The 27213-nt window shown below is 46.7% G+C and overlaps 1 protein-coding gene across 21 annotated transcripts in view; it reads right to left on the bottom strand.

Moving 5' to 3' along the window:
* Window positions 1–26634, bottom strand: part of LOC140396321 (serine/threonine-protein kinase 38-like) — a 120020-nt gene extending 93386 nt beyond the window's left edge. For all 21 annotated transcript variants that reach the window (XM_072484818.1, XM_072484812.1, XM_072484824.1 and 18 more), the window contains exon 1: window positions 26514–26634. The gene's annotated coding sequence lies outside the window, so the exon portion shown is untranslated. The remainder of the gene's footprint in view (window positions 1–26513) is intronic.
* Window positions 26635–27213: the final 579 nt, after the last annotated feature.

Below are 27213 nucleotides of genomic sequence, written 5' to 3' on the forward strand. Positions count from 1 at the left end.
TGGTTTGATCTGGAAAAGTTGTATCTTTCAACCCTTCACATTTACACAGCAACCATGCTCTGCTACCAATTGTTAGACGTTTTAGTTGCTGCGATATGAAGAGTCTAAAGTTCTGTTCCTTTTTCACCAACACACATTTATTTCATTCCAACAGACTTTGCACAAAATTCTAACTACACAACACCTGACAGAGGCCACCTGAAGCCCCTTTACATATCAGTGTCAATTAATGGATACTTAACATAAATGAGACAACTAATTGCAATGTCCCTTAACCCATTACTTAACATACTCCACCAAGGAAGTCAGGGCCAAATCTGCGCGGAGTGCAAGCCGCACGTCTATCGGCCAGACAAGGCCCACCTGGTGAAGGCATCCCGCCCCTTTGAACGCCTCAGCGTCGATTTCAAAGGGCCCCTCCCCTCCACTGACCGCAACGTCTATTTTTCTAACGTCGTTGACGAGTGCTCCAGTTTCCCCTTTGCTATCCCATGCCCCGACATGACCGTGGCCACTGTCATTAAGTCCCTATATAGCATCTTTACCTTGTTCGGTTTCCCCACTTACGTCCACAGTGACCAGGGCTCCTGCTCCGCGTCAGTACCTGCTCGGCAAGGGCATCGCCTCGAGCAGGACTACCAGTTACAACCACCGGGGAAACGGACAGGTGGAGAGCAAAATGCGACGGTATGGAAGATCGTCCTTCTGGCCCTACAGTCTAGAAGTCTCCCAGTTTCCCGCTGGCATGAGGTCCTCCCCAACGCGCTCCACTCAATTAGGTCGCTCCTCTGCACAGCCACGAACGAGACCCCTCATGACCGCCTATTTCTCTTCCCCAGGAAATCCACCTCGGGGTCTCGCTTCCGTCCTGGTTGACAACACCGTGGCCTGTCCTCCTCCGAAAGCACGTGAGGAGCTGTACGCCCGACCCCCTGGTCGAGAGGGTCCAGCTCCTTCACGCCAACCCTCAGTATGCCTACGTGGCGCACCACGACGGCCGACAAGATACAGTCTCTCTCCGGGATCTGGCACCCGCCGATTCCCCTGCGACCATCACCCACCCCCGCCCCTACACCAAACACCGTCCCTACATGGCCTACACCCACCCCCCTCCCCCCCAATCACCGACCTACAGTGATGAAGCTCCAGAAGACACGCTCCCGGAGTCAACGAGCCCAACACCCGTGCCCGCAGTGACGAGTTCAACACCCGTGCCCGCAGCGAAGCCAGAGCTCAGACAATCGCAGCGAATGATCAAGGTGCCGGATAGACTCGCTCTGTGAGCCCACTTCACCCCCGTTGGACTTCAATTTTTAACAGGGGGTGAATGTGGTGAATGTATTACTGCTACCGTTCACCATTGTATTACTGTGGTAGTCTGTGTTAGGAGGATTACTAGTAATGCCGGAATACCATTGGTGGAGAACGTACTTGTTCCATTGGATAAGCTTGCATGTTAGCTCCGCCTTGCAAGGTGGGGTATAAGAGCCCATGCTGCCCCAGCAGCTTGCGTCTGTACCTGCGCTGCTGGGTGAAACATCTAGCATATTAAAGCCTTCAATTGTCTCCAATCTCGTTTCTGAGGTTATTGATTGTGCATCAATTTAATACGCTAGATTTAAAAGAATGGAACTCCGAATCAAGCCGGACTGTCTGCAACTCAGCCCCCACGCGGCAAACTCAGCGGCAACCTTCAAGCTCTGGCTGGCGTGTTTTAACGGACACCTCTGAACAGCCGAAAACACACCCATGGGAGAACAGAAACTGCAAGTCCTGCACTCGAGGGTGAGCCCAGAAATTTACATCCTCATCGAGGACGCGGACGACTTCAATGCAGCAATCGAACTGCTGAAAGGACATTATATTCGCCCGGTAAACCAAGTCTAAGCTCGACATCTGCTACCGACGAGGCGACAAATCCCTGGGGAAATCGATGGAAGAATTATACCGTGCGCTCCTGGTGTTGGGGAGAAACTGCAGCTGCCCGCAAATTTCGGCGAGCAACCACATAGAACTTTTGATCCGGGATGCTTTCGTTGCAGGTATGCTGTCCCCCCCAAATCCGCCAGCGATTGCTGGAGAAAGACACCCTAGGCCTCAAGGAGGCACGGGCCCTTGCCGGCTCCCTGGATGTGGCCTCCCGAAACGCCCACGCTTACGTCCCCGACCGCACGGCAGCCCCATGGGCAGCGTGGAACCCCCCCCCCCACGGCCGACCCCAAGACATCTCCCATCCCCCCACAAGCTTATGCTGCAAGATGGCCTGGCAACCCCGGGGGGCCCTCGCTGCAATTTTTGCAGGCAGGCCAAGCACCCCCGACAACGCTGTCCAGCCCGCGCATCCACCTTCAAGGGATGCGATAAAAAGGGCCACTTCGTGGCGGTATGCCAGGCCAGGGCGGTCGTTGCGGTCTCCGGTGGTGGATGCGGACCGCCACCACAACCCTCTCCGCGGTCCCAGTGTGGCCAGCGGGCGCCGCCATCTTCCTCCTCCAGGGCCACGTGCAGCCTCCGGACGCCGCCATCTTGTCCCGCGGATGCCACCTGCGATGGATGGGCGCCGCCATTTTGTGCACCCCCGACCATGTGCGATCAATGGGCACCGCCATCTTGGATGGGCCCCCAGGACCCCAACTCGGTTGACCACACACCGCCCGAGAAGAATATTCAACTGCTGCCACGAGTAGCCTCGTTGACCCTGGACCAGTCTCGGCCCCGAACACTATTGACTGCTACGACGACGGTGCTAATCAATGGATATGAAACGTCCTGCCTAATCAACTCTGGGAGCATGGAGAGCTTCATACACCCCGACACGGTAAGACGCTGTTCTCTCCCCGTCTACCCTGTTAATCAAAAAATCTCCCTGGCCTCCAGATCTCACTCAGTAGAGATCAAGGGGTTTTGTATAGCTAACTTCACAGTCCAAGGAAGGGAGTTCAAAAACTACCGGCTCTACGCCCTTCCCCACCTCTGCGCGGCCACGCTCCTAGGATTGGATTTTCAGTGTAACCTCCAAAGTCTAACTTTCAAATTTGGTGGCCCTATACCCCACCCCCCCCCCCCCCCTCCCTCACTGTCTGCAGCCTCGCGACTCTCAAGGTCGATCCACCCTCCCTGTTTGCGAACCTCACCCCGGATTGCAAACACGTCGCCACCGGGAGCAGATGGTATAGTGCCCAGGACCGGATTTTTATTAGATCAGAGGTCCAATGGTTACTGAAGGAAGGGGTCATTGACGCTAGCAACAGCCCCTGGAGACCTCAAGTAGTGGTGGTAAAGACCGGGGAGAAGCATAGGATGGCCATCGACTACAGTGAGACCATCAACAGGTTTACGCAGCTCGACGTGTACCCTCTCCCCCACATATCCGACCTGGTCAACAGGATCGCGCATTACAAGGTCTTCTCCACGGTGGATCTTAAGTCCGCCGACCACCAGCTCCCCATCCGCACTAGTGACCGCAAATACACTGCCTTCGAAGCAGATTGGAGACTCTACCACTTTTTAAGGGTTCCTTTCGGTGTCACGAACAGGGTCTCGGTCTTCCAGCGAGAGATGGACCGAATGATTGACTGGTACGGTTTACGGGCCACATTCCCGTACCTCGATAATGTCACCATCTGCGGCCACGACCAGCAGGACCACGACACCAACCTCCGAAAATTCCTCCAAACCGCAAAAATCCTTAACCTAACGTATAAATGCGTGTTTAGCACCGACCGCCTAGCCATCCTCGGCTACGTAGTGCGCAATGGAGTGATAAGCCCCGACCCTGAATGCATGCGCCCCCTTATGGAGTTCCCCCTCCCTCACCTGCTCCAAGGCCCTGAAGCGCTGCCTAGGCTTTTTTACATACTATGCCCAGTGGGTCCCCAACTATGCAGACAAGGCCCGGCCACTGATCCATCCACAGTTTTTCCCCTGTTGATAGAGGCCCGCAGCCGCATCAAAGCAGACATTGCAAAGTGCCACTATGCAAGCCATCGACGGGTCCCTCCCTTTCCAGGTCAAGAGTTATGCGTCCGACGCAGCGGCAGCCACCCTCAACCAAGCGGGCAGACCCGTGGCCTTCTTTCCACGCACCCTCCACGCCTCCAAAATCCGCCATTCCTCAGTCGAAAAGGAAGCCCAGGCCATAGTAGAAGCTGTGCGACATTGGAGGCATTACCTGGCCGGCAGGAGATTCACTCTCCTCACTGACCAACGGTCGGTTGCTTTTATGTTCGATAATGCACAGCGGGGCAAGATAAAAAACGACAAGATACGGTGGAGGATCGAACTCTCCACCTACAACTATGAGATCTTGTATTGTCCAGAGAAGCTAAACAAGCCTCCTGATGCCCTATACCGCGGCACATGTGCCAACGCACAAGTGGACCGCCTCTGAGCCCTCCACGAGGACCTCTGCCACCCGGGGGTCACTCGATTTTTCCACTTCATCAAACCCGCAACCTGCCCTACTCCATCGAGCAGGTCAGGACAGCCACCAGGAATTGCCAAATCTGCGCGGAGTGCAAGCCGCACTTCTACAGGTCAGAGAAAGCGCACCTGATAAAGGCTTCCCGTCCCTTTGAACGCCTCAGTATGGACTTCAAAGGCCCCCTCCCCTCCACCGACCGCAACACATATTTCCTGAATGTGATTGACGAATACTCCCGGTTCCCTTTCGCCATCCCCTGCCCCGACATGACCACAACCACTGTCATAAAAGCCCTCCATGGTATCTTTACGCTGTTCAGTTTCCCTGCCTACATACACAGTGATAGGGGGTCCTCCTTTATGAGCATCGAACTGCGTCAATTCCTGCTCAGCAAGGGCATTGCCTCGAGCAGGACGACCAGTTACAACCCCCGGGGAAATGGACAGGTAGAGAGGGAGAACGGAACGGTCTGGAAGACCGTCCTACTGGCCCTGTGGTCCAGGAATATCCCAGTCTCCCGCTGGCAGGAAGTCCTCCCTGATGCGCTCCATTCCATCCGGTCACTGCTGTGTACCACGACCAACCAAACACCTCACGAACGTCTTCCCCAGGAAGTCCTCCTCTGGGACCTCGCTCCCGACCTGGCTGGCAGCTCCTGGACCCGTCCTGCTCCGAAAACACGTGCGGGCACACAAATCGGACCCATTGGTCGAGAGGGTCCATCTCCTCCAATCAAACCCTCAGTACGCCTACGTGGCATACCCCGACGGCCGACAGGATACATAGATTTCATAGAAATTACAGTGCAGAAGGAGGCCATTCAGCCCATCGAGTCTGCACCAGCTCTTGAAAAGAGCACCCTACCCACGATCCACACCTCCACCCTATCCCCATAACCCAGTAACCCCACCCAACACTAAGGGCAATTTTGGACACGAAGGGTAATTTATCATGGCCAATCCACCTAACCTGCACATCTTTGGACTGTGGGAGGAAACCGGAGCACCCGGAGGAAACCCCCCCATACACGGGAAGGATGTGCAGACTCCGCACAGACAGTGACCCAAGCCGGAATCGAACCTGGGACCTTGGAGCTGTGAAGCAATTGTGCTATCCACAATGCTACCATGATACGGTCTCCCTACAGGACCTGGTGGCGCTGGATCCACACACACACCCCCGCCACCAGCATCACACTCCCTCCCACCGGCGCACCCCACAGCTGCCCCCTTCCCAGGTGGATTTGTTCTTCCACAGGCCCGGTCTAGGCCCTGCCCACTGGCGTATCCCACAGCTGCCCCCTTCCCAGGTCAGTCGGCCATTCCACCAGCTACGTCTAGGGGTGATAAAGCCGCCGCAGAAGCCAAAACCACGCTCCTGGAGTCACAGACGCCTGAACCTCCACCAACATCACCACCAAAGCTGCGACGATCGCAGAGGATGACCAGGGCCCCCGATCGACTAATTGCTTCTTTTTGAAATGTACATTACTGTTGTAAATAGTTAAAAGTTGTAATGAGGCAAAACGCTGTACGGAGGCATTACGTTACCTTCATAACTATAACTTCTACCACTTCTACCATGTTGTAGTACGAAGCCACCTCCCCTGCCGGACTCCTTTTTTAAACAGGGGGTGAATGTGGTAGTCCGTGTTTGGAGGATTACGGTACCTAATAATGCCGGAATACCATTGGTGGAGAATGTACTTGTTCCATTGGATAAGCTTGCATGTTAGCTCTGCCTTGCAAGGCGGGGTATAAGAGCCAGTGTTGCCCCAGCAGCTTCCTTCTGTACCTGCGCTGCTGGGGGAAACATCTAGCATATTAAAGCCTTCAATTGTCTCCAATCTCCTTTCTGAGGTTATTGATTGTGCATCAATTACATTACATTGTATTGTATTATGTTGATGCCCTTGTGGGCTCCGCCCCCTCAGGAGAGGTATATAGATCTGCAGCCAGTAGGCGGCACTCAGTGCAGAGCAGTCGCAGGCAGGCACAGATTAGCTGATTAAAACCACTGTTCACTTCTACTCATCGTCTCGTGTGAATTGATGGTCGCATCAAGTGGGTCAGAGAAAGCAGACGGACCTGATTCAGGGTCTCATCTGGAAGGTGGCGCTATCGACAGCACAGCACTGCACCTCGGACAGAGCAATTCTCCCTCAGTGTGGTCCCGCCAGTGCTGCACTGGGAGTATCAGCCAAGGGTTTGTGCTCAAACCCCTGGGGTGGGACTTGAACTGACAACCTTCTAGGCTGAGGCGAGAACATTACCCACCAAGCCATATTCGACACTACGTCAAATCTATGTCAGTTTAACTCCTGGTAACATTACCAGGAATGTTTTACTGCTGTATTCCCCTTCTGGCTAACAAGCTTCCAACATACCAGAGAGAATCATTTGTTTTCAATTGCCATGCTAGATTACAACAATATAATTGAATATGCAGACTCCGGACAAATTAAAAACAGGAAACAGATGCTTTCTGATTAAAGTCTGCAGGTGGTGAAAGATTGACACTGGCACAAAGCAATTTGCAAGCAAGTATACATTTCTGTAACTTATTGAAGGTCTAGCACTTTTAAGGGTGCCTTTCACATGCTCAGCACAGCCCCAAAACGCTTCTCAGATACTGAAGTAATTTTCAGATAAGGTAGTTCTTGCGATATAAATGGTGCATTTACCCTTCCAACTAGCTGGTAATTAGCCGCAGTTCACAAGGAACCATGGACATCAGAGCAGCGGTTACACCACTCTGCATCAAGAACGCAAATCTCCATGACGATCACAGAAAGTGCAGCGATTGATCCTGCGCTGTTGGCATCAAGCTGCACCACATTCTAGCCAACTGAGCTCACCGACCCCCTTTCTGCAAGTAGAGAGTTGGTGTCTACATTGTACAGACAGTGCAGTCACAGCTGCTTGAATCATTTGTTCAACCATCAGCGAGAGTCCTTGGAGAACAGGGGAACACTCTGTGGGAGACCAAGTTAGTTAGTTATCTCCACCCCTCCAGCTCTCTGGGATGCCTGTCTACAGTCATTAACATCGGGTTTTTGAACACCTGACTAAGATCCGTTAGTGTTGTGATTTTAAAATGCGCCAGAACTACCAGCAGAGAACCACCATTTTCACCCTCCCTCAATCGTGACTTGCGTTATGGTCTCTTGGCTCAAGCATACACGTGTTCAAGCCCCACTTCAGGGCTAGCAGTGTAGAATCGGAATCCTCTTGGAAGGAGTGACCACAATATGGTGGAATTTAAAATACAGTTGGAGGATGACAAGGTAAAATCAAACACTAGTGTTTTGTGCTTAAACAAAGGCGATTATAATGGGATGAGAGAAGAACTAGCTAAGGTAGACTGGGAGCAAAGACTTCATGGTGAAGCAGTTGAGGAACAGTGGAGAACCTTCCAAGCGATCTTTCACAGTGTTCAGAAAAGGTTCATACCGACAAAAAAGAAAGACGGTAGAAAGGGGAAAAATGGACCGTGGATATCTAAGGAGGTGAGGGAGAGTATCAATTTGAAGGAAAAAACATACAAAGTGGTAAAAATTAGTGGGAGACTAGAGGACTGGGAAGTCTTTAGGGGACAACAGAAAGCTACTGAAAAAGCCATAAAGAAGAGTAAGGTAGACTATGAAAGTAAACTGGCTCAGAACATAAAAGCAGATAGTAAAAGCTTCTACAAATATATAAGACAAAAAAGAGTGGCTAAGGTAAATATTGGTCCTTTGGAAGATGAGAAGGGAGATTTAATAATAGGAGATGGGGAAATGGCTGAGGAGCTGAACAGGTTTTTTGGGTCAGTCTTCACAGTGGAGGACACAAATAACATGCCAGTGACTGATGGAAATGAGGCTATGATAGGTGAGGACCTTGAGATGATTGTAATCACTAAGGAGGCAGTATTGGGCAAGCTAATGGGGCTAAAGGTAGACAAGTCTCCTGGCCCTGATGGGATGCATCCCAGAGTGTTAAAAAAGATGGCTAGGGAAATTGTAAACGCATTAGTGATAATTTATCAAAATTCACTAGACTCTGGGGTGGTCCCAGAGGATTGGAAAGTAGCAAACGTGACACCACTGTTTAAAAAAGGAGGTCGGCAGAAAGCGGGTAATTATAGGCCGGTAAGCTTAACTTCGGTTGTAGGGAAAATGCTGGAATCTATCATTAAGGAGGAAATAGCGGGGCACCTGGAGGGAAATTGTCCCATTGGGCAGACGCAGCATGGGTTCACAAAGGGTAGGTCGTGTCTGACTAATTTGGTAGAATTTTTTGAGGACGTTACCAGTGCAGTAGATAACGGGGAGCCAATGGATGTGGTATATCTGGATTTCCAGAAAGCTTTTGACAAGGTGCCACACAAAAGGTTGCTGCATAAACTAAAAATGCATGGCATTGACGGTAAAGTGGTAGCATGGGTAGAGGATTGGTTAACTACCAGAAAGCAGAGAGTGGGGATAAATGGGTGTTTCTCTGGTTGGCAACCTGTAACTAGTGGGGTCCCTCAAGGATCAGTGTTGGGCCCGCAGTTGTTCACAATTTACATACACGATTTGGATTTGGGGACCAAGTGCAATGTGTCAAAGTTTGCAGACGACACTAAGACGAGTGGTAAAGCAAAAAGGGCAGAGGATACCAGATGTCTGCAGAAGGATCTGGATAGGTTAGGTGAATGGGCTAGGGTCTGGCAGATGGAATTCAATGTTGCCAAGTGTGAGGCTATCCATTTTGGGAGGAATAACAGCAGAATGGATTATTATTTAAATGGCAAGATGTTAAAACATGCTGCTGTGCAGAGGGATCTGGGTGTGCTGGTGCACGAGTCGCAAAAAGTTGGTGGGCAGGTGCAACAAGTGATTAAGAAGGCTAATCGAGTTTTGTCTTTCATTGCTAGAGGGATGGAGTTCAAGACTAGGGAGGTTATGCTGCAATCGTATAGGGTGTTGGTGAGGCCACATCTGGAGTATAGTGTTCAGTTTTGGTCTCCTTACCTGAGAAAGGACATATTGGCACTGGAGGGAGTGCAGAGGAGATTCACTAGGTTGATCCCAGAGTTGAGGGGATTAGATTATGATGAGAGGTTGTGTAGACTGGGACTGTACTCATTGGAGTTTAGAAGGATGCGGGGGGGATCTTATTGAGACATATAAAATTATGAAGGGAATAGATAGGATAGATGCGGGCAGGTTGTTTCCACTGGTCGGGGAAAGCAGAACTAGGGGGCATAGCCTCAAAATAAGGGGAGGTAGATTTAGGACGGAGTGTAGGAGGAACGTCTTCACCCAAAGGGTTGTGAATCTCTGGAATTCCTTGCCCAGTGAAGCAGTTGAGGCTCCTTCTTTAGACGTTTTTAAGAAAAAGATAGATGCCTTTCTAAAGAATAAAGGGATTCGGGGATATGGTGTACGGGCCGGAGAGTGGAGTGGAGTCCACAAAGATCAGCCATGATCTCATTAAATGGCGGAGCAGGCTCGAGGGGCCAGATGGCCTACTCCTGTTCCTAGTTCTTATGTTCTTATGTAATCTAGACTCGTGTTTCTCAAAACTTTTTTGCCCAGCCCCATTTTTACCAACTGGCCATCCTTCATGACCAACTTTTGTGACCCACAAGGGCTGACGTTCGCCCCACGCACCATTTTTGCTTACCTTTAATGCAACAGGTGAGCTTGCTTGGACCTCACAATCTCACTTATAGAATTTACAGTGCAGGAGGCCACTCAACCCATCGAGTCTGCACTAGCCCTTGGAAAGAGCACACTACTTAAGCCCCACCCCTCCACCCTATCCCCGTAACCCAACCGAACCTTTTTTGGGGGGGCACAAAGGGCAATTTATCATGGCCAATCCACCTAACCTGCACATCTTTGGACAGTGGGAGGAAACCGGAGCACCTGGAGGAAACTCACGCAGACACGGGGGAGAACGTGCAGACTCCGCACAGACAGTGACCCAAGCCGGGAATCAAACTTGGGACCCTGGAGCTGTGAAGCAACTGTGCTAACCACAATGCTACCGTGCTGCCCACTTGCTTTGTCATTCAATGTTACATTTATGCTCAGGACTTCAGCTGACAATTTAAGTTCTCACTACAACCGTTGAAAATAAACAGAGGTTTGCCCTCTAAATTGCCATGATTAATCTTCAAATTCTTTTGAAGGTTTTAAACTTTCATTTGCCAGTGCTTCCCTGCATATAACACACATGGGCTTTGCATCCGGATTTCCATTGGCACACTTAACAAAGCCAGAACTTTAAAAAAAAAAATCTTCATCCTATTTTGACCCTGATTTCAGCTTCTTGTTAATGGACAGTTCACAAGAGGCCCTGGAGCTCACACCAGCACTGCTTTGTTTGTCCTGTTGTAGATTCTCCTGAGCCACTCTCTCCAGCAGATTGTGTGATCCTGGCCTGATTGTGTCTCTGGCCCTCTCTTCCTTATCACAAAACAATTCATTGTAAATTCATCAGTCCTGTTGCTTGCTCCTAACATAATCGAGGAATCTCTCTTCAGCCCAGGGCATGTAACATCAGTGTTTGGCACGTGACCCGCACTCTGCTTCACTCCAAGCAGGAAGACTGCATAGATTGTTTTTTAAAATCTGCGAACTTCCAGTGGCAGCCATGGAGTGAGTGATCGCGTATTTGGCAGCTCCCGCTCAAGGCAGTTATTTTCGGTCCTTTGTCCCGTTTGCTGGGCGGATGTTTTGGTGGAAAAAGGTGTAGAGATGGTTGAGGAAAGTTAAACTCCAGTGGTGGTGGTGTTTGGATCCATGGGTGAATGATTACTATAATACGTTCACCACAGGTAGTGGGGGAGGGATCGGCCTCGTGCAGGGCCATGAGTATAGGGGCATTGTTGACAGCGCATCTGCCGTTCTTGCTGGCTAAGTACTCCATGAGCCCGCTGGTAGTGACAGCCCTGCGGGTGTGGGGACAGTGGCGGCAGCATTTAAGGTTGGAAGGTGCCTCAGTGTGGCTTCGATTTGCAGTAATCATAGATTTGCTACATGGGGGGTTGTTAGATGTAGGGTTTCGGGGGTGGCAATGTGCAGGGTTCGACTGGCTTGGGGGACCCACTTGTGTGGGGGGCAGCTTTTCGAATTTAGATCAACTTTTTGAATTTAGATCAACTAGAAGAGGAATATGAGCTGCCCAGTGGGAATGGGTTCCAGTACTTACAGGTACAGGATGTGAGGAAGCAGGTGACGTCCTTTCCTGACCTGCCGTCCCCGCAGCTACAGGATAAGGTGATAGCGAAAGCAGGAGTGGGTGAGGGTAAGTTGTCCGAGATTTACAAGGAGCTAATGGATTGGCAGGGAGCCCCGATAGGGGACGTCAAATGGACGTGGAAGGAGGAACTGGGGGGGGGGGGGGGGGAAATTGGGGTTAAAATGAGGAAGGCAGGACAGGTGGAGGGGAACAGCAGGGGGTTTGGGGTGTTCGGGTAGTTATTTATTTGTTATGAGGTTTCTATTTGTTCTTATTCTTGTGTCATCTTTCAGGAAAGGTGTCAAATTGTTTGCCCTCTCAGGTGGATGTCAAAAAAATTAGCCGAGTTATCCCTTGGGATCTGGCCAGTATTTATCCGGAGCCAACATCACTGCACATTTCCTATATTCCGCCAGTGACTACATTTATTAGCATGAAGTGCTTCAGGGTGTCCAGAGATGAATGTTGCTGTAGATGTGCCGGTGTTTCATTTTCACACCATGCTTACTGTGGACCATTACTTCAGACCTTCCTAACTCTCAGCTCAATTCACTCCTGGACAGGCCCATAATTACTCCACGCACCAATCCGAAAATATAACCCTTCCCACCACAGAGGGCCTGCACCATCACAAAAACAGCAATGTCAGGCTACAGTATAGAAGCTTGGTTCAGTGGGCGCGAGGCAGGATTGTACAGAGAAAAATACATTGGCAAAATAGTTCAAGCGACTTCACTTTTTTCAAAAAAGAACCAGACAGTTTTGGTCCCCATTCTCCTCACCACCCCAATCTAGGAAACCCCACCCAGCTCAAACACAATACAACCTCGCAGGTCTGAGACAGTCACTGTGTTTCAGAACTGCTTCAGTGTTTGACATAAAGCAGTGCAGGACAGTCATCACACTTTTCAAATATTTGGAGCACCAGCTAGACTGGGAGCAGATCAATTCAACAACAGCCTGATCAATGAACCGCAATAACTTGTAAATAATTTGGTGGTGATCAAGTTTTTTTTTCAAAAAACTGCTGAATTGAGATGTCACAGTTTCATTTGAACACCAACAGTTCGTAAAATTGGATTCTAAACTTCTCAGAAGGTGGTGCTATATCATGGGAAATGTTCTTGTGTGATGAGAAGGGATGGTATCTGATTGATCCAGTGTCTTGATATTTAATTGCACAGCCTGCAATAGAACTGGACATCAGAAATGATCCTCCTAATTGAGAAACAGTGAACCCCTTTATATCAATACTTCTTTTAAAAACCTTCATAGCATGGTGCCTTCATACTGCTTGTTTCTATGTTTATACAATGACAGAACAGGATGCCGTTTGGACACAGAAACCACGACCTTAAAAAACACACTCTTCAACCAAGCTTTCTGCCACCCTCTTCACTCTTTTAGCATCTAACTGCCTTTCCTCTTCCCCCCCCCCCCCCCCACCCCCAAATAGAGAAGCAACTGGCCCTTCAGAACAGTTGCTAATTTTCAGACTTTGGGACTTGTCTCTACTGAAGCTAAATGCATTAGGCACACTGTCATACGCGCACAAGTCCACAAATTGTTCAGAACTGCCCCAGACCTCTGCGCTCAGCAAATACAATGGGTACGGACATTCCCGCTGTAGTACTGAAGACCTAGACACCCAGACTAATATTGCAGCTGTACAGTAAGCTACCACACTTCAAAGTGAAGTAACTCCCTCCCAACCCCACCACCCTCTTCTCCGCAGCCCCGGTCTTTATTGTTCGATCATTGGCGGCGGCACCTTCAGTTGCCTGAGCTCTAAGCTCTGGTATTTCCTCCCTTAATCTCTCTACCTCTCTTGCCTCCTTTCAGAGCACCCTTCAAAACCGACCACTTTTATCAAGCTTTTGGTCATCTGTCCTTATATCAGGTTAATTCTTAATATTAAACTATTTCATAATGCAACCAGCTACAAACAAAACTTTTTAAAGAACCAGCACAGATACGATGGGTCGAATGGCCTTCAGTGCTGCACAATCCCAAGATTCATATTGTGCTTCAATTACCAATTGCCCCCATATTTTAAGCCCACAAACAAAATTTCTGAGTGCACTAATGGCCACGCGAACAACCAATTTAAGAAAATCAGTCGTGTTTGTAACGTGACTCATTTACACATGCTAGAAGCAACATACATTCATATGCAGGGACGTGTTCACTGAAAACAAAAGGAATACATTCAAGCCTTGCACCTTTTTTGAATTAACCAGGAACTTGGTTTGGGCAGTCTATGGTTCCCCATTGCTTTATCCATGGCAACGCCTCAGCCAGTGTCGACTTGACAACCAATTGGCAACCTATTCTCCTGTAGTACAAATTGTTGTGATGCTGTTTGAAATTTGGTGTTCTTGTTTGTCCTGCTGAGTGCAAGATGACAAGCTTTGGCAACATGTCTCTCTTTTCAGCAATGTTCACATTCTGTATCACCAAGTGACAGTTACAGAAAGTCTATTAAATTGTAAATTAAAAAAGGTGGATTTTAAATTCAAATATCAGACTTTGCATTTGTATAACATGTTTGTTTATTTAATGAATGAGCAGGGAACATAAGGGTTATTCTTATTTAACACAAATGAAAACCATTCCCATAGAAATAGGAGGCCATTCAGCCCCTCCAGTCTTTTTCACCATTCAATTGGATCATGGCTGGTTTATATCTTACCATCCACCCACCTGGAGAGACAGTTAATATCCTTGCCCAATAAAAAAAAAATCTCAGTCTAAGTTTACAAGTTACCAATCGACCACCAATCCCAACATCTTTTTGGGGAAGAAAGTTGCAGATTTCCACTACCCCGTGTGAGAAATATTGCTTCTTGACACCAGCTGGCTTTAATTCTAAGATTTGTCCCCTCGTTCTGGACTATTTTTTATTTATTCAAGAGATGTAGCTACCACTTATTGCCCATGTGAAGGTGGTGATGAGCCACCTTCTCAAACTGCTGCAGTGCATGTGGTGTAGGTATGCCCACATTGCTGTTAGGGAGGATTTTGACCCAGCGACAGTGAAGGAACGATAATATATTTCTAAGTCAGGATGGTGAGTGACTTAGAGGGGAACTTACAGTTGGTGGTGTTCTGAGGTATCTGCTGCTCTTGTCCTTCTAGATGATAATGGTTGTGGGTTTAGAAGGTGCTGCCTAAGGGACCTTGGTGAGTTCCTGCATTGCATCTTGTAGATGGTGTACACGACTGCCACTGTACATCTGTGGTGGAGAGAGTGAATGTTTGTGAATGGGTGCGAATTAAGTGGGCTGCTTTGCCCTGGATGGTGTTGAGTTTCTTGAGTGTTGTTGAAGCTGCACTCATCCAGGCAATTGGAAAGTGTTTCTGACTTGCTCCTTGTCGATGTGAACAGGTTTGTTGGAGTCAGGAGGTAAGTTACTCGCTGCAGGATTCCTAGCCTCTGAGCTGCTCTTATAGTCACAGTATTTACTTGGCTGGTCCAGTTCAGTTTCTGGTCAATGATAACACCCAGGATATTGATAGTAGGGGATTCAGCGATGGTAATGTCAAACTGCACTCCACCTCCCACCAGAGCTTTTCTCTATCCTATAACATCCTTTAATCATCTTCAACGCATCATTCAATTCACCCTTAAATCTTCCATACCCAAGGGAAGACAAGCCGAGTGTACCCTGGAGAGATTTGTGCAGTCTGGTTCAGCTAACCCTATGGGGAATATGACTGGAGTGAGCTGCTTGAAAGGGCGGTGGAAGTAGATTTTAAAGTAACTTTCAGAAGGGGATTGATAAATACTTAAAAGGTGACATACCCTCAATTACATCTCAAGAGAGATGATTGGTAATACAAAGGCTTTAATTAGCAGAGAACCAGACAGCTACCAAGAAGTGTGCTCACTGCACACTGCCCACTGAACATTACCTTATATATGGCTTCCGGGGGGATGGAGCCGGAGGCGGAGTCCCCCAGGGTTCCAAACCCGGTCTTAAAGGGATCATTACATTAAAGGTGCAGTAATCAATCATCACAAAAGGGGTAAAAGAAAAGCAGGGTTATGGATGAATACCAGATGCTAACTCAATTGCGGCCTTGATTCTGGCCTCAGTGTTTTCAATTTTACTCACTCCATCGCTGGCTGCCGTGCTTTCAGTTGCCTGGACCCCAAGCTCTGGAATGCCCTCTCTAAACCTCTCCACCTCACTTTCCTCTTTAGACACTGAAAACCTACCTTTCTGACCAACCTTTTGGCCATCTGACCCAATATTTTCTTATGTGACTCAGTATCACACTGTTTTAGAAAGCTCCTGTGAAACGCTTTTGGCACATTTCATTATGTTAAAGGTGCAAGTTCTTATGGTTCTGTCCTTGAAAATATAGAGGTTTACAGCAAAGAAGGAAGCCTTTCTGCCCATTGTGTCTATACTATCTCTTCCATCCAAATTCAATTGCACCGTCCTTATCTCTCTCTCGCTCTGTAGCATTGCATATTCCCCAATTGCAAATATTTACTCAATTCTTCCTACAAAAGATGCAATGGTTTCTGCCTCAGCCACTCCCTCGGACCTGTGAGTTTGACATTAACTAGTAATTATAGTGTGCAGATAATACAGAAACAGAGCATCAGATCATTAAAGTCAATAAAACCACGCATGGTAACTAATACATTCATTTTTATCTAATGAGTATTGAAAATACTTTATTCCTGCACTATCTCCTCCTGCCCCACCCACAATCCTAAAGGGAAGGGCAATATTTAAAAACAAACATTGAAGCAAATTACAAGACCTTAGAATCATGGAAACATTCATCACAAAGGAGGTTGCCATTTGGCGCATTGTGCCGTGCTTGCCCTTTGAAGGTGCTACTCAATTGGTCCCAATCCCCATCTCTTTCCTTTGCAGTATTTTCCCCTTTGTTTATTTATCTAATTCCCTTTTGAAAGTTCCTATTGAATCTGCTTCCACCAACCTTACTGATTCCAGATCACAACAACTCGCCATGTAAAATAATCTTTCCTCATCTGTCCTGTTTCTTATCCCTCCAGATTATTTGGGCGACACGGTAGCACAGTGGTTAGCACGGTTGCTTCACAGCGCCAGGGTCCCAAGTTTGATTCCCGGCTTGGGCCACTGTCTGTGCAGAGTCTGCACATTCTCCCTGTGTCAGTGTGGGCTTCCTCCGGGTGCTCCGGTTTCCTCTCACAAGTCCTGGAAGACATGCTGTTAGGTAATTTGGACATTCTGAATTCTCCCTCCGTGTACCCGAACAGGCGCCGGAATGTGGCGACTAGGGTTTTTCCACAGTAACTTCATTGCAGTGTTAATGTAAGACTACTTGTGACAATAAAGATCATTATTATTATTAATGCTATCCTCTCCCCCCATCAGTTTTAAAAATCAAGCACAACAACTTTAATAACAACAGAAACTAGTATTCAATAAAATGTCCCAAGATGCTTCACAGGAGCATTATATGACAAAATATGGCACTGCGTCACAGGAGATATGAGAACAAGTTTTTAAAAAAATTAATCTTTCATGAGATGTGGGTGCCACTGGCAAGTCCAGCATTTATTGTCCATGCCTAATTCCTCTCCCACCGAGTGGCTTGCTGAGCTGTTTCAGAGTCAATCGCATCGCTGTGGGTCTGGCATCACATGTAGGCCAGACCAAGGATGGCAGACTTTCTTCCTATAGGACATTAGTAAACCAGGTGGGTTTTTACAACATCGCCGATGGTTTCCTGGTCACCATTACTGAGCCTAGCTTTTCAATTCCAGATTTGTTAATTGAATTTAAAGTCCACCTTTGATCGGATTTGGCCGAGTGCATCAGTTGGGTCTTTGGAATGCCCATCCAGTGTCATTACAACTATGCCACCATCTCTGATTGGTCAAAGATATAGGTTTTAGAGAGAGTTTTTAAAGAGAGTCTTAAAAGGAGGAAAGAGAGATGGGTGGGTGTTGGAAAAGAATTCCAGAGCTCAGGGCGGAGTGATCAAAATCAGGAAAGTGCAAGAGGCTACAGACATAGGAAGGAGTGAGCCATGGAAGGATTTGACAACAAGAATAAGAAAGTTAAAATCAAGACATTAGTGATCTATTCTCCTCTTCAAAACAATGAGATCTCCAGTGAGGTAGCACTGAGTACCAGCCCTGGACCATCCATTCAAATCATTGGATTCAATGTCACAACCTTCTGATGGAGAGGCAAGAGCAACAACAACTGAGCTGAGAACTCTGTGAAACATGCCAACAGAACTGAGCCAAGAGAACATTCATAATGCAGTCTAGAAGCACTATGCATGAAGTCACAAAGGTCACGGTGAGGTCGTGGTGTGCTCATACAGGATACGTGTTAGACAAACACTGAGTCAGATGGCCATCAATCACCATGTTGCTAACGCAAGTGGTTCTGGTTGGCTCAACCTGCAACAGGAAAGTTTATTCGCTGACCTGCATTATATTAACTAAGTTTATTTTCAGGATGTGGGCAATGCTGGCACGATTGGCATATATTGCCCTTTCTCTAATGACACAACTAACGAGCCACTTCATAGGGCAGCTGAAATTGTTATGATGCTGAAATCATGGACAAGAATGGAAGCACACCTTCTTGAAGGAACATGAGCTTCTAGTGACAAACTAATAGCTTCAGACCACTCCTAATGCTACCAGTTTTTTATTTTCAGAAATAAAGATGAATGGTTGTGAGGGTGCTTGAGAGGGTGCAAAGGAGATTTACCAGAATGGTTGCAGAGATGAGGGAATTTAGCTGCAAGGTTAGGTTGGTGAAGCTGGGGTTAATTCGCTTTGCTCCAAGGAGAACGTGGAGAGCTTTGTTTGGGGTGATGACAGATTGAGATAAGGTAGACAAAGAAAAGCTGTTCTTATTATCCCCTAGTCCTTGTACCATCAGCAAAAGATTTAAGGTTTTAGGCAAGAGATGCAGGTGGGTGGGGTGGGGAGGAAATGTGAGGAAAAATATTTTACACAGCGAATGCTAACGACCTGGAACTCTCTATAATAATAATAATCTTTATTGTCGCAAGTAGGCTTACAGTAACACAGCAATGAAGTTACTGTGAAAAGCCCCTAGTCGCCACACTCCGGCGCCTGTTCGGGTTCAGAGGGAGAATTCGGAATGTCCAATTCACCCTACAGCACGTCTTTCGGGACTTGTGGGAGGAAACTGGGGCATCCGGAGGAAACGCACTTGGACACAGGGAGAATGTGCAGACTCAGCACAGACAGTGACCCAAGCCAGGAATCGAACCCTGGTGCTGTGAAGCAACAATGCTAACCACTGTGCTACCCACCCATGAAGATGGTGGAAACAGAGATTATTAATGATTTCAAAAGGAAATTGGATGGGCACTTGAGGAAAATGAACTCACAGGGATGCAGCGGGGAAATGGGACTGAATGAATTGCTGTATGGCGAGCTATCACAGGCTTGATGTGCCAAATGGCCTTCTTCCAAGCCATACAGACTCTATCAATCAATGAACTAGAAGTCCCAAACTTTTGTGGATTTGAACTCACGTTTTCCGGATTACTAGAAATACTAACACTACACTACTGTGTCATAGTGGGTGGACATTATTTCTCTGCTGAAACGAAGAAAGTCACTGTGTTCTTTATTGAGTCTTAACATACAGTAACTGATCAGCGAAGAGGATGTGAAACTCAGGGCGTGATGAATTTTCAGACAGAGTGCTTTTTTTGTACCTGTGTTTCTATTGACAGGAAGTAAGCCAAGATTAATATAACCGTTCTGATCAAAACTCTTTCATAGAGCGCCTTTCATAGCCTTTGCATGCTCCAAACACCTTACTGTCAATTAAGTACTTTGAAAATGTAGTAACTGTTGCAATGTAGGAAAGAGTGCCAAAATTGCACACAACACGATCTCAGAAACATCAAATGATCCACAACCTCTTCCTTAACCCATGAACAGTATGCAAAATGGAAGTTGAAAAATTAGCCCAAGCCACAAAACAATAATTAGTGTTCTTGACACTAACCTCTTTTCCAGCAAGTTATAATGGCACAGGGAAACACTTTCTGTAAACCCAGTTTCCCTAACTCACACCAAATCCCATTCGCCTATTGCTCCTGCGTTTGTGGACCTAGTGGTTTCTGCTCCGACCACGCCCCGATTTTAAATTTCTCTCTCGCTTTTACAAATCCTTGCATGGGTTCGCCCTTCCCATCTCTGTAATGCCCTCCAGCCCACAAGCGTCTAATTCTGGCATCTTGTGCATCCTCCATTTCCTTCATACCACCATTGATGGCTGTTCCCTCGACTGTAAGCTCTAGCATTCCTTCCCAAAATCTCATCTACTTTAAGACATAACTAAAACCTGCCTCCAATTAGCCTCCTGTAAAGACATCAAAAAGTGCCATATAAATGCAATTTGTTGTTGCATGTTCCAAGGAAGGAGAAACTTCCCAATAACGGTACAAAATCTGACTTGAGATTATGAAGTTTTAGTAGATCAGTTTTTACAGCTCGAAACTGTGATCTTCATAACGGACAAGATATTTTCCACAAATCTACCCAAATGGAACACTTCCTATAAAAAAGTATATTTTAAGATTCCATGTTAGGCACTGCCTAAATTGTTTGGATGTGTCCAGGAATTGTTGGCTGTTCAGAAAGTATTTCAGTAGAACTGTTTCACAAGAACACTTATAACATCCAATGTCAGAATGCCCAGGCATGTTCTCACACACTTCTGTCGACTTTGACATAATTTTCAATGAAGGGAGTTTAAGTTCTTCCCAGATGTGACTTGCTGAAGCCAACATCAACAAAGGCCAATTATCCATCAAAACTCTTCTGAGCTACTTAAAAGCTTACAGTACACTGGAGGTAGCCATTTGGGCCCATCCTGTCAGGCTGATTGTTTGCTACCTCAAATTAATCCCAGTGACTTACTCTCGCCCGATATCCTGGGGTCTTTCCCTGCTTCAAATATTCACCCATTTTCCCTGAAATGATATGATGGTCTCTGCCTCAACTGCTCCCTGTGACAAAACGGTCTATGCTCTAACAATTCCGTGAGAAATTATCCCCTGAAGCTCCATCCTCCTCCTCTTACAGTTTTGAACTGACCTAACCTCCAATTCCATTCTAGCCTCAATCACGGAGGCTGATCTAGATTGTTTGCTAGCTCCACATACTAATCAAAGCTGAGCCCAGCTTCCCATCCCATAATTTCCTCCATCACAAAGAGCAGCAACTCCAAAACTAACCATCTCCAACCCTGCCTCAGTTCATCCATGTTCTTTCCAGACTCGTCTACTCCAAAGTCCTCCGGGCTGGCGTCCCACACATCATGAACCTCTGCTCTTCCAAAACTCCTCTGTCTGTGTCCAAACTCAGTCCTGTTCGCCCATCATGCCCTCTGCTCGCTAACCTACACTGATTCCTGCTCTACCAACATGTCACATTTGAAATTCTCATGGTGGTTTTTAAAATTTCGCCTTAGAATTTCACCCCCTCCATTTCTCTAACCTCCTCCAGCCCTACAATCCGACTAGTACTGTGCATTCCTCCAATTCTGGCCTCTTGCATACTCCGATGTTAATTGTCCCACCAGTGGCGGCTTTGCCTTCCAGGTGCACAAGTCCTAAACTCCAAAATGTGTTGCACTACACCTCTTCACTTTTCTCTCTTTCTTTAAGATGGTCCTCAGATCTTGCCTCTGTGACCAATCTTTTTTGACATCTGCCCTAATGTGACTCAGTGTCAAATTCTGTTTGATAGCCCTCCAGTAAAGTTCCCAGGGTCATTTTAATATTAAGAGATGCTGTATAAATAAAAGGTCACTACTGCTGGTGACAATTCGTCCTTGATCCCACGACCAGAAACAGTCTTTTCCACATTCACCTCTTACACACTTGTTAAAATGAAGTAGCAAGCCTCCCATGTCTACCCAGCTCCAGTAGAAAAGGCCCAAGTATCTCATGTCTCTCCTCATCAGCATAATTCCTCATACATTATTTTATGTTTCAACTTGAATAAGAATTTTGTGACCTATTCACTCCTGGTAATCCATTGGGACTTTACATCCTGTTTACACATTAGAGAAAAGCTATTTACATACAAAGTAGACTTCTCTATTTAAAGATTATCACCAGACTTTCGTACAACATACTCGTGTTTCAAATTTTCAGAAACCTGCATTTGCGCAATATTTATTTTACAATTATAGAGCAAGTGGTTTGCATACTGTTTAAGATCAAGGATCCCTTTCAAATGGATTAGGAATCACAGCCCCACCTAAATTCTAATACTGCATAATCGCCATAATAAGAAAAGTGCTGAAAGTGAAGTGCTTTAATAGAGTTCAAGTTATTTACTTAGACTAGCAATATGAAGATGATTTCACTGACGTAGACAGTGATGAGACAGAGCAGACAAATCAGAGATAAAGATTAGTGTTCTCCCCACAGCCGCTCCAACCCTCCCACTCCCTCCCCAAACTAACACTCCAGTGAATGCCAAACAGTCTGTTTTTGATGTGGTTGAAAGTTCTCTGTTAATGACACATGTGTCTAACAGTTCGCAGTTCACATCCAATACAAACAACTATTGGCCCAGCCAGTACTAACAGCAGTATCACCATATTTAGATGTTTAGCTGCTTAAAGCAGATTTCTATTTTAATTATTTTTTAAATAACTTCACATAAATATCTGGACTTTCCCCTGTCCAATTCTTTTCCCGACTTGAACATGACACTGAGAATATTTTTCAAACAGGTGCAAATCCAGTCCAATTTCCCCATTTAGAGAATTTACACTATTGCAACACAGGGGAAGATTTAAGCAAGGGAAATGAACAGCTTTCCCATGATACAAAAATCACCAAGAGATTAAATGAAACCCTGCTGGAAATGCACAGACCAGACAGTATTATAATGGCACTTGTTGATTACATGGGTCCAAATTGAATTCACCCTGGTGTCACAGCAACAGCTAGCTTCTCACAGAGAGTAAATCTAAAACCCTGGCAGCTAACATGCCCATCATTGCGAAGATTAAGGTTGCCAACCGTGATTAAGCGTATTCCTGGAGGGTTCATCACATCACCCGCCCCCACGCTCCAGCCATTAGTCGGCCAACACATATATCCTTGTGATGCGCTGCCTTCCTACACCAATTGGAAAGTAAAAAGACCCATTACCCAATTGGATGATGCTGGACTGTCAGTCAAACAGCCTCTTCTTCCCACTCCCATTTTCAATTTTTTCATAACTGGTAAAGAGAAATGCTCAAATACGTATTTTTTTAATAACCTCTTTTTGAATGTCCCGATGATGTTTCTTCAGGATTGCACACAGTGTGCTGGAGTTAACGCTCAATTCGGAGAGATTCCTAGCCAAACCTGGAAGCATAGACAAAGACAGGCGTGTACACGGGAGGGGGATATCTTGCCAGCTACTTGTGTGGGACAAACATTAAATACCGTTAGTTTACCACAAAGCAGGGGGCTTTTCTTTTTCCCCCCTTTTTATTCGGTCTCATGTTTATCTCTCTCACTCTCATCTGCTGGAGACCTAGCCCCTGGAAAGTATTTATGGGTTGCAGTTTGAGAATAATTGTTGTGGACTCACATTAAAATAGTTTCACTTCACATCAAGATTTGTTGCAGATTAAATCTAGAGTTAGAACCTAGCATGACCCAGAAGCCAGACTCCAGCTGGAATCACCTTAGGCCTGAACCCCCGATTTACACCCCCCCCAAAAAAAAATCAGCTCTTAAGTTAATAAAGAATTTGTGTTTTTCACTTGACCTCCGAACTTCAATTACCCATGAAAACAAACAAATTGTGTAAGAAATGTTTTATTCTTTCATGGATGTGAGCGGTAGTGAGAAGGCGAGCATTTATTGCCTAACCCTAATTGCCCTTGAACAGAACGGCCTGCTGGGTAATTGCAGAGGGCTGTTCAAAGTCAACCACATCGCTGTTGGTCTGGTGTCACATGTGGGACAGACCAGGTAAGGATGGCAGATTTTCTTCTCGAAAAGGAGATTAATGAACCAGATGGCCTTTTTACAACAATCAATGGTGGCTTCACAGTCACCTTTATTAAGACCAGCTTTTTATTTATAATTTAAATTCTACCAGCTTGTGTGGTGGGATTTGAATCCCTGTCCTCAAAACATTTGTCTGCGTCTCTGGATTATTGCCCAATGACATTACCACAACAGCACCATACCACCCCCCCACCCCCCATGGTAGGCTCGTTGCAAATCTTCCAGTTCTTCACACTGCCAATAACATCTTACGACGTTTTACTGAACTCAGTACTTGATGCCGTGTGAGTAATAGGGAAGCAATTATTCTTTGTTCTTCAGATTCACTGGTTGAAATTGTTACATTTACAACCTCACTGTTTTCAATAAATTGCATAACACTTTTCCAAATAAAGCATTGTAAATTGAGAATGATTGTCCTGCAGTATGGCCCACTGGGAGCTGGTAACCACACACAACACAATGAACACATATTCTCAGGGGAATCATTCTGAATTAATCCATGTCTAAATGCAACAAGACCAGGACAATATCCTTGGACTAACAAGCGACAAGTAACATTCACACCACACAAGTGCCAGACAATGATAATTTCCAACAGGACAGAATACCCCTTGACATTGAATGGTATTGCCATCGCTGAATCCTCCCACTATCAACATCCTTGGAGTTACCGACTCCTCAAAGCCTGCCCAAAGGAGCTGCGCTCCGAAAGCTAGTGATTTGAAACAAACCCATTGGACTTTAACCTGGTGTTGTAAGACTTCTTACTGTGCCCACCCCAGTCCAACGCCGGCATCTCCACATGACAAGTCAGGAGTGTAATGGAATACTCTCCACTTGTCTGGATGAGTGCAGCTCCAGCAACACCCAAGAAGCTTGACACCAACCAGGACAAACCAGACCACTTGATTGGCACCCATTTACAAACAGTCAAGGCCTCCACCATCCTCACACAGTGACAGCAGTGTGTACACAGTTTACATTCTATAAAATGCATTGTGGGTTCTTAGACAGCATCTTCCAAACCCAAGGCTGCTACCATCTAGAAGGACAAGGGCAGCAGACACTTGGGAACTCCAGCACCCTGACTTTACCCTCCAAGCCACACTCCAACCGGACTAAGAAATATGTTGCCGCTCCTTCACGGTTGCTGGTTCAAAATTCGGGAACTCCCTCCCTAACAGAACTGTGGGTGTACCGTGCTGCCTTATTCAACCGCTGCAGTCCACCACCACCTTCGAGGACAATTAGGGATCCGCAATAAATGCTGGTCTAGTCAGCGATGCCCACATTCCATGGATGAATTTTTAAAAATAAAAGCCTGCCATGATACTGATCACTTCTAAATCTTATTAACTTTGTAAATGACAAATTAAATTTCCTTTTAAGTGGTTCCACTAGAAGAATAACAACACCAGTTTCTCCATTCAACTGAAATTCCACATCGCTGTTCAGAAATATATAAACATCTGCAATGCTGGGAGCTCAGCACTTCAGTTCCTATTTACAAGCCACCACACCACCTCCCCAGGTTCATTCCCACGATGAAATACAGCACACGGTCATGATACTGGTCTGCACAGAGCACTAGTCCTTATTCACTGCTGTGTTACACAGTGTGGCATCAAAGTATTACACCACAAGCAGCTTCTTAATGCCAGGCTAGGGCTGGGAGTCATGTCCCAATCATTTGGTCAGAATAGCCCAGTAAGAGTCTATATGGACCATGGGTTAGATTCTACCGCAACTGTTCATACAGGTGAGCCCGTGCTGGGATAAAGATGCTCAAAGAACTGGTTAGATGGAGTTTTGGCAAGGGAGAGCTGGATAGCAAGATGCATTTTTCTATGCACAATTAGGGGAAATGCTCTCCAATGTGTAGTTATTTCGTTCTCAGTTATCCTCCTGTTAAAAATGTTGCTGCTCACAGCACTAAGAAAGGCAAGGAAGAACTTGCATTTATAGAGTTCTTTTCACAACTTCAAAAAGCACTTTCCAGCTAATCAGACTTTTGAAGTGCAGATACTGCTGTAATCTCAGAGAGGCAGCAGTCAAATTTGTGCACAGCAAGCTCCCACAAACAACAATGTGATCATGACCAGGTAATCTATCTTAGTGAACTAAGAACAGAAAACGCTGGAGAAACTCAGCAGGTCTGGCAGCATCATTGGAGAGAGAAGAGATAACATTTCGAGTCCAAAATGACCCTTCTTCCGAAGAATATACTTTTCCTGCATTCGCGTCCCAAACGGCAAAATCAAAGATTGAGAGGCACGAGTAGAAATCCATGTGCAAGGTGATAGATACCGGATGCTCTGCTTTTAAGTCTCAACCCAGTTACAGTGTGCCCACGCCTCTGTATGAACGCCTTACAAAGAGCTGGGTGGTTACATTAGAGAGCCCACGTTCGCCAGATCTCGGGAGACGGTTTAAATTACAGGAGTCTACACAAGTGGCATTCTGCTAAAACAAGATGCAACAGGAGTGGATAGAAAGCAAACAATCCAGTTACTGGAAATACTGCATTAGGCATAGACGCTTTTCCACAGATGCAGTCAGACCCGCCGAGTGTTTGCTGCATCTACCCCAGCACCGGGCTTATTCAGGTCTGTACTGTCATAAAACAACCCGAATCGTTACCAAAAACCAAATGTTGCCGAAGGAGTCACTGCTGCTTCATAGACTGAATTTCCCTGCAGTGTAATACGACTCTTGGCTCTCCAGGCTAAGTTGATTCAGAGGGGTTAAGTCCCAGACTGACACCCCAGAAGCCCAAGGCACCTGCCCACCCACACCGCCCCCCAGCTGACCACATCTGGCACACTAACCTATTGATTCCTCCTCTGTGTGGTTGCTCCCTCCTCGAGTGAGATATTCACTTTTGTTGCTTGGTTTGAAACTTCCTCTTCGATGCAAGCTGAGGTCCAGAAGGTGCCCACCCCCTTCCTGGTACACAACCCCCCCCCCACCCACCCCAACCCTAACCACAACCCAATGGTGTGACCTGTGAGGAGCCAACTCAACGTGGACATGAAGGTTGCTCCGGGCAGAGGCAGCGTTTGAGTTTGGAGTTCCCTCTCGCCTTTGCCGACCCGCCACAATACAACTTTGACTCATTCTTCCGGGCTCAGCCTTAAAGCCCAACAAAAGAAAAAGCCAAACCAGGGAGTTGACCAATCAGCGCCCGGACCGCCCACTTGGCAACAGCACAGCCAATCCGAAACGTGAGACCGAAAATAACAGGCGAAATTGATGCTTCGCCTCATTGGTTAAATTGGCTGCAGGCTGAGTCATTCTGGCCAGTGAAATGGCACGGATGGCAAAGGGGCGGGGTTTCATCTCAATCTTGCTTGGGTGTCTCAAGAGGAAAGATTAGACAGAGTTGAGTTTTCTGAAGCTTCCGCAGCACAGTAACCCCACCAAGGAGCTGAATCTACCCATTGATTCTGAGATGGTTTTGCTGAATTTGTTTTACAAATCAAATGCTTTTTGCAAGGGTTGCACCGTTTATCTCTGCAGCAAATGTTT

This window comes from Scyliorhinus torazame, chromosome 19 (assembly GCF_047496885.1).
Source record: "Scyliorhinus torazame isolate Kashiwa2021f chromosome 19, sScyTor2.1, whole genome shotgun sequence".
Taxonomy (NCBI): domain Eukaryota; kingdom Metazoa; phylum Chordata; class Chondrichthyes; order Carcharhiniformes; family Scyliorhinidae; genus Scyliorhinus; species Scyliorhinus torazame.